Here is a 9227-nt window from a genome sequence, read left to right as displayed (position 1 = left end):
TCAGCAGTTGCTCGACATCCCAACCTTGGCCGCATCCTGACAAGCATGGAGACAAACACGAAGGTGTGAGGGTCCATTAAATGCTGACTGCAGCTCAAATGTTTTGTTTCCCAGAGAGCTGCATTTCTCCTGCATTGTTAAATGTCCTGACGTTCCCTTAAAAAAAGCAGGGCTAGCTTTAGCTTCCCTTTTGGGGCATATGTAGGTTAAAAGATCATATTCTTGATGATGGGAGGTTGTGGATGGAGGTCATGTGGCAGGTGGTGGGCCTGAACCATTTCCCAGGCGTCCACCCATCGAACATTTAGTCCTTTGAAAATGGCTCTGAGCACCTGGTCCACCTGAACAGAGAACCAGTCGCCGTTGCTCATCACATTATCTAGAGTCATATATTGTAGGTTTGCAGTCCTGATGACCACCAGTGTCCCTGGAGCTCTGTACAACAAACAGACCACCACCTTTCGGATGCTCTATAGTCGTCTTATGTAGAGCTCAATTGGAAAAGTACTAAAGTGGGCCCAGATACTCAAGACTACAACAGTGTTGCTGCCACCATATCATCCACCTAGTTCATTGGCCACGTAACTCTCCTTACTGGTTGGGATACTGTGAATACAAGAGGAAGTCCATGGATACGATATTTCGCTAAGAACTTGTTTGAGTTGTACCATATCATGAAAGGTCCTGCTTGACTTGGACTATTCAGGTCGACCACCTTAGCATCTGAAAGGATAACAGGGGGAACAGATTTAGCTGTGGCATTAATTTACTCAAACATTTCCTGAATTCTCTGTGAATCAGCTACCTGGAAGTGAAGCAGTGAAGTTCTCGAACCACTGTCTCATGGTGGAGTCTCCATACATGTAGAGCATTTTGCCTTTCAGACACTGACTGATGGCAGAGGAGTTGTTGAACTGCTGAACTCAGGTGCCATCTAGTGGTTGCCACACATCCTGGTAGTAATAACCAGAGAGACCCAACTTCCTCCTGTATTCTTCGACCTGTTGCTCTGAGTATGAGGAAAAAAAGAGAAATAAAAGATTACTCTGTGGTCTCTCCTTTAAAACCTTAACAAATTTATTACTGCCAGAATTTTATTAATACACAGCTGTGCCTTTTTGATGTTTATCTGACCAAGGGTACATCAGTTTAAATAAACACTCACTGATCACTTTATCAGGTACACCTCGCTAGTACCTGGTTGGACCCCCTTTTGCCTTCAAAACTGCCTTAATCCTTCGTGGAATAGATTCAACAAGGTACTGGAAACATTCCTCAGAGAGTTTGATCCATATTGACATGATAGCATCACACAGTTGCTGCAGATTTTTCGGCTGAACATCCATGATGAGAATCTCCCGTTCCACTACATCCAAAGGTGCACTATTAGATTGAGATCTGGGGACTGTGGAGGACATTTGAGTTCAGTGAACTCATTGTCAAGTTGAAGAAACCAGTCTGGGAGGATTCCAGCTTTATGACATGGAGCTTTATCCTGCTGGAAGTAGCCATCAGAAGATGGGTACAATGTGCTCATAAAGTGATGGACATGGTCAGCAATAGTGCTGCACGATTTGGGGAAAAGGTGCGATTTGCAATTAGGTGGACAATATTGCGATTGCGATTATGCTTGTGATTTAATAAAAGAAGTTGTGTCATGATGAGTCTACAGACTTGCTTGGTTATCATGGAGAAAAATCTGAATTGCATGTGCTGACATTGCGATTGCGATTGCGATTGCGATTGCGATTGCGATAATCGTGCAGCCCTAGTCAGCAACAAAACTTAGGTAGGCTGGGGACTTTAAACCATGCTCAGTTGGTACTAAGGGGTCCAAAGTGAGCCAAGAAAATACCCCCACACCAGTACACCACCAGCAGCCTGAACCATTGATACAAGGCAGGATGGATCCATGCTTTCATGTTGTTGACACCAAATTCTGACCCTACCATCTGAATGTGGAGCAGAAATCCAGACTCATCAGACCAGGCAACGTTTTTCCAATCCTCTATTGTCCAGTTTTGGTGTTGCTGTGTGAATTGTAGCCTCAGTTTCCTGTTCTTAGCTGACAGGAGGGTCACCCGGTGTGGTCTTCGGCTGCTGTAGCCCATCTGCCCCAAGGTTGGACCTGTTGTGCATTCAGAGATGCTCTTCTGCAGACCTCGGTTGTAACCAGTGGTTATTTGAGTTACTGTTGTCTTTCTATCAGCTCCAACCAGTCTGTCCATTCTCCTCTGACCTCTGGCATCAACAAGGCATTTTAGCCCCCAGAACTGCTGCTCACTGGATATTTTCTCTTTTTGGGACCATTCTCTGTAAACCCTAGAGATGGTTGCTGGTTAAAATCCCAGTAGATCAGCAGTTTCTGAAATACTCAGACCAGCCTGTCTGGCACCAACAACCATGCCACGTTCAAAGTCACTTGAATCCCCTTTCTGCCTCATTTTGATGCTCAGCTTGAACTGCAGCAGATCGTCTTTACCATGTGTACATGCTGAAATGCATTGAGTTGCTGCCATATGATTGGCTAATTAGAAATTTGCATTAATGGGCAGTTGAACAGGTGTGCCTAATAAAGTAGCTGGTGGGTGTATTAAAGTAAAGGTGTTTAGAAAACAGTTCAACAACCCTACATGGAAACACACTTCGATTTATAGATTTGTCTGTCAAGACATGAGACAGCTCTTTCTGTTGCAGTGAACATCTATGCTCTGCTGTTCACCTCAGCATGTAGCCCGGTGTTTCAGATCAGCTGACACCCCCTAAAACACAGAGGAATAACCAATAGATAAGTCTAAAGAGAGGAACCACAAACACACTACCACACCTGAACTCCTCTCCGAGACCTGTCATCACTGCTCCATAATTGATGATGACTGTAATCTGAAGGTCACTGTGTACATTTTCCACTGTTAGTATCCTCCAACCTGTGTACCTGACAGGGTCATATAATCATTACATCACACACACATCCTGTTCTTAAAGGAACATTGAAACCTGTGTTTACTGTTACAACATTCTGTGCTTTGTCGCTGCTCCCTTGATGTGTGTGTTTGGTTGTGTATGGGTGTCTGAGTTGGTGACTAGGGATGGGAATTGTTAAGATTTTATCGATACCAATGCTCTCAACGATCCTGTTGATCACAAAATAAATTTCACCGATCACAAAATAAATCCCACCAATTGCAAAATGAATTTTACCAATTACAAAATAAATCTCACCCATAAAAAAATATATTTCACTGATCACAAAACAAATCTCACTGATCACAAAAAATTGTACCAAGCAGAAAATAAATGTCACCAATCACAAAATAAATCTCACTTATCACAAAATAAATCTCACCAATCACAAAATACATTTAATGAAACCGAAAAGGGTAGGACCATGCAACTTGTATCTGATTGGCCTAATGGAAGCAAATCACATCAGTCATCTATTATTTCTTGTTTACATTGGATACCGGCTGTAGCAGAGCCAGCGCAGAGTTTCAAGCGTCTACCAGGATGGAAGAGGAGCTTGATTTGATAGTGCAGTACTTCAACAAAGGACATACATATAGTGTGATAATAGAAATTCTTCCTCTTACAATATACACATATCACTAGGAACCTTTAAGCCACGCTTAAAGAGCCTTGGGCTACTGAGAAGGGGCAGATATTCCGTGCTTAATTGTATCAAGTGCCCGTCCTTTATGACATGGGTACAGGTAGGTGAGAGCTTGTTGTTGAGGTTACACTGGTTTTATTTCATTAAAAATATAAAGGTAACAGACATTGCTAGCATCCTTGGGGGAAAACAGACCCCCCTAAAACAGCTAAAGCAGAAACTGACATGAAAGGGGGATCTTACGCAAGGTTCACACAGGACGCGCCGCGCGCGGAACAGAAGCGCCGCGCACAGCAGTTTCTGATCGACACCGGGGTTTACCGATGTAATTGTTCACACAGCAGGCGCGCGGTACGGCTCGCGCTCTGGAGAGCCTCCGCTCCGATTCTCTCGATTTTTTCCGCGAGCCACGTGCGTCGCAAGAGCCAGTTGTAGAGTTTGGTTGGAGCAGACGGAAACGCCCGATCACTGCCGAGCTGAGTCGATGTCTGATCACACACACAGAGCGCAGCAGAAAACGCTTCATGTGTGAACAGCCAAGCGCCATCCGCACGACGCTGCGCGCGCAGCGCTTCCTGTGTGAACTTAGCGTTAGAGTTCAACTAAAACAGACAATAAATTGTTGTGACTCCTCCTGAATTTTCCCTATGATAATGTATTTTCTATTCTATTCTATTCTATTCTATTCTATTCTATTCTATTTAACGCTATGCTGCAGGGCAGACAAGATAATCCAACTTTAAATTTCTTCTCTGTGAACTGCTGTTTGAATTTTAACTCCTCTTTCTTACATCCATTGTGTTGCATTGTAATCTGAAAGTAGGTCTCTGTCAATAGCCATAGTTGACCTTGTTGGGGTTTCACTTTCACTCATGAACCTCTTCATTTAAGCAGTTTTTTCTGTTTGATAACAAATGTTCCATGGATCATTATAATGAAATTAAAAGAAATGCTTGTTGATATCCATTATTATCCCTTGTCTTTGTTTTGTTTTTGTTTTTTTTTTGTTTTTTCTTTCTTTCTTTCTTTCTTTCTTTCTTTCTTTCTTTCTTTCTTTCTTTCTTTCTTTCTTTCTTTTATTTTCTTTTATTGTTTTTTTTTTAAATATTCATTTTCATATAATCATTTTATAAGATCAGTCTCTGTGCTGTGTTTTTTTTGTCTCTGGGGATTGATGTCGCTGTCTTGTACCTATGAAAACATGCAGGATGTTGTGGTCAGGTATTTGTTCCAAGTAGTCACGCAAAATGTATAAGTGATGCATCTGAGTTTCCCTTTTTGCTGAACTAAGTTGAAGACCTAGCTCTACTTCTGACCACTGTCTGGTACTGAGTTTTCTCAGTGCTTAAAATTAATGTGTGGTATTTACACTTTTGGTATCCTTGCCAGTAACAACTGGGTCTAAACTCAGAGGGAGTGGAATCATGTAGGCGTAGATCAGAGATTCACAGATCACAAAAAATGAATCCAGTGTTGCCTGCTGTATTCACTAACCCTGTCATTAACAGGGAATAGGTTAATCAGCATGATAAGCCAGTCAGTGTGTTTGGGGAAAATAGAAGAGACGCCCTGACTCGAGAAAATGGTAGGACTTTGTATATACTTTGTATATTCTTTTCCCTAAACTTCATGTGATGTTTTATTGTCGAGATCCCCCCTTTGTATCACTGTGAAATCCCATGCCATCCGGCAGTTTTATGATTTTACAAAGACAGCTTTGTCTAATCTTTTTTAATATCCTGAGATATTCCTCTGAGCACAAAGACCTAATGTTTTAAACCGAAATTTGAGAATCCATTTTAGGATGAGATGATGACCCCACACAAAAAATGTATTCTTTTTCTCATCATAAATATCATTTGTGAGCATTTTTTGACATTTGACTGAAATGTATTAGACCATTTAACCTTTTTACCAAAACTTTAAAGTTACACAGTTGAAGTCTAGTCATACAGAGAGTTTACTTACAATATAACATAGTAATAACACTGCAAAAGGTGACGCTGAAGCGTCTTTTTTATGTGTGTGTATATATATATATATATATATATATATATATATATATATATATATATATATATATATTTCAGAAATATAAATTTTGTATGTATATATATGTTTTGGAAAACTTTTTCAGAAAAGTGGACTGAATACAAGACTGATTCTAAAGACTGATGTCTTGTTTTTAAACAAGAGTCAAACACCTCATCAATGCGGAATTAAAAAAAATATATACAGTGTATTAAAAATAAATCAGACTACAGCCTTCAATTAATAGTATATTGGTGGTTACCAAAATATATATATTTTTACCTTTTTGCAATTGTAAAAAAGGTTGTTTGTTATCCTCGATTATTATCTGACTTTTCTGAGATCTGAAGTGTGCTGGCTCAAATGTGGTGATAAAAATGTTGTAATAGTAAAGCATAGAGAACTCACAGGAAAAATAGAAATTCATAATCAAAGCACTCCGTGATGCTTGATAGTTTGCTGTTTTTGTTGTTTTTCCTCAGGCAATCAAATTAATTTGTTAAACTCTTTATATTTTTTCTTTAGTCTTGGTTTTTTGCTCACTTATTGCTCAACGTTAAAGAAGAGGCATTAACACTTGTTCTTCTGGCAATGCCCTATTCTACATCTCTCATTAGTGGTCTGTGGGCATAGCAAAGGGATACTGGCTGGCAGCTGGACTTGCCATAACAGTGCTGATATTCCAGTTTTTAGAAATGAAAACCTGGGACATATCCAATGAGACTCTCATGCCAAGGTAAGGCCCACATTGTGTGTGTTTGTGTGTTGATTAATCATCTGGTAAGCCTTTGTTTGGCTTGGGTTGAGAAAGAGGAAATACAGGAAGAAAGCAGTGCTAGTTAAAGCCACAAGCAGTAATAAATGGGCCCTCACCTCTGTGCACCTGTTGGAGTATGTCATGGCCACTGCGTGTACAAAAAGTTCTGACATAGCAAATGAGCATTTATTGAGATGAGGTCAGAACTTACATCAAACATTCATGGGTAATCTTACTCGTAGAGCACATTGTAGATCTACTTTTGACCATCCGATATGGCCATGACTATGAAATGTTAATCAAAGTCTTTCATCATGGAATAAAGCCTATGACTTCCTGTAGGGGGTGCTGTACTTCAAAGCTGAAAAAAAAACATATTGATATACTCAGGCTGTGACGCTGAGCATGTGTGTATGTTTTGGTCCAGTTCCAACAATGTACATGAGAGTTTTTAAGAGTTGTAAAAATGGTAAACTCCAGTGTCCTCCCTGGCCACACCCATAGAGCTATGAAAAGTTGGGTCGAGTTTGTTTATGCATGTCCCCTTTAAATTATCAGAATATAACATTCAACCCAAGTTTTCTGACTTCCTGTTTGGATTTCACCATGACAAAAATACACTTTTCTGTAGGTCTTGGCATGATAGTTACACAGGAAAAAAATCAGGCATGTAGCTCAAATTAGCTGGGGTTGCTGTTTTTTTTTCACACCTAGAGAGCGCTGTGGAGCATGTATCAGCACAGACTCATACATTTTTCACAATAACTGAATTTTGTGGCATGATTTTTTGGGGGGACTTAAACCACACTGAAAGAACATAATTTGGGGTTAAGGTGTCAGGAAAAAGAATGATCCTTTTCAGGGGGCCTTTACCGCACCTGCGGTCAGGCTTGGACCCTAGTGATTATACAGCTGGAAGCAGCATTGAGCAGACCTACACAGCCTCAAGAAGATGAGGGTGTGGTGTATGCAGGGATATGGGGCAATTGCAGAGCTAGGTGCTGCTGTGTATTTACAAGAAGAATGACTGATATGAAAACCACACGAGGTGAAGTCTGTTATTTGGAGTAGTTCTAGGGAATGTTGACACGGAGGTACTTTTCCTTTTATTGTGGTTGATCATGACAGCCTCTCCACTGCCTACAGCTGGTAGCTAGCCTCAATTAAATCAAAGGAATTGAGACCTTCTAGTCCATGGTGCTTGTTCAATGCTGGTGTTGCTCTGTGTAAAATCTTACTTTACAAGCAAGCCTGTGTCACCCAGTCCCTTCTACATCCAAACAGGGCGGACAATCAGATACAACAGTCATAGCAGCATTAATTTAGATCTATATAAATTGTCAGCACTTGCCCTGAGTCTAAAAGCTAATAATTCTTCTTCTGAAGTAGAAACAGCTTTGCTCCTGCATGTCAAAGAGCATCCCAAAACTCTTAATGCTGCTCAGTAGACAGAGACTAGACATCAAACTCAGCCACAGCTGTTCCCAGTGTTGAATCTGACAAACTGCTACAGCCATGCCCATTGAATTATGTATTTTTGTGACTTTAGCCATAGATATATTAAAACACTTGGCTTGTGCACATTGTGAGCCAATGGGAAGTTACATCTTCGCATGGCGGCCATCCTGGGACAGGGCTGCTTGACCACTCATAACATTATAGTCAAAGGAGCATGGACTTTGAAATAACTGTAGATTGCTCAATTTTGAACCAATTTTCAAACGCCTCGTTTGTTATAAATGTCAGAGATGTCGTTGTTTCACTATTTTAATTTTTTTTAAAAACATTAATAAGGTTTGTAATAAATCAATCCGAATTCAGCAATTTAGGAGTATTCAAGTGAGAAAATCATCCACCTTACCTCCAACTACAGTACAGCCAACTAGCGTATAGTTATAGTCATACATATAGATATGTATGACTTTAGCTACCTGACTTTCATCCCTACTTTATCCTGGGACTTTATGCAGTTGAACACTGTTTTTTACATATGTGCTCAGTTGATTGTATAAATATGGCTGAATAATATTCCTTTCATGATTTTTTTAAACAAAAAAAGGGCAAAATCAAGGGTAGTGTTACCACCCAGTCGTCAGAGCTCCCCTGCTTCTTGCAACTGTTCTGCTGGCTTTGTGCTTCTCAAAGACCGAATCCCCAAGGATCAGTATGATGCGATGGCAAAACGCAGAGCCAAGGAGTTAAAACAACACAAAGCCAGGTAAGAGATGAATAAATTCAAAAACTGTTTTTGAAGTTTTTCTGAAAGATATCCACCTGGTTTATGTACTAAAACCCTTTAATGCATGCACTTCATGCACTATAAGTTCTTCCTTCATGAAGTGGCATTAATGTTTAGTGTTAGCTCTGTTAGCTCTGTTAGCCATGTCTGTGAATAGCATGATGGTACTCTTAGCATGATGGAATTCCCTCTGTGGCTGGGTTAGCATGGCTAGCTCGTCCATCTTATTGGAGATAGATTTAGCATTCCCAATTACGATGGATGGAAGGACAGGCGGATGTCATCACTTCTTAGCTCACACCTGAGAACCAGCACGTTGTCCTCACCTCCTTCTCCTCACCTTGTGGGAAGACATCAGGCCTTGCACCAGTTAGCTTTGACATGCTACAGGCTGCTAACAGCTGATTTCACATGTAAACAATGCGGCCATGGTTACATGCAGGATCTCCAGACAAACACAGGAGCAAAAATAGTAAACGCATCACTGACAACAACCAGTTTGGTGTCCATGACCAACAAATTGCCCCTTTTCATGGATCAGGTCTGTACCTTGTTCTTATATCCAACAGTCCAACAAGCTTTTTGTATTT

At 40.5% G+C, this 9227-nt stretch overlaps 1 pseudogene; it reads right to left on the bottom strand.

Annotated features, from left to right (window-relative positions):
- Window positions 1-2948, bottom strand: LOC141810932 (NXPE family member 3-like; annotated as a pseudogene).
- Between the last annotated feature and the right edge of the window lie 6279 nt (window positions 2949-9227).

Source organism: Halichoeres trimaculatus, unplaced genomic scaffold, assembly GCF_033239565.1.
Source record: "Halichoeres trimaculatus isolate MK-OKI-2021-1 unplaced genomic scaffold, fHalTri1.1 fHalTri1_scaffold_21, whole genome shotgun sequence".
Classification (NCBI taxonomy): Eukaryota; Metazoa; Chordata; class Actinopteri; order Labriformes; family Labridae; genus Halichoeres; species Halichoeres trimaculatus.
The sequence above is the reverse complement of the archived record's forward strand: the minus strand, read 5'-3'. Positions and strand labels throughout refer to the sequence as shown.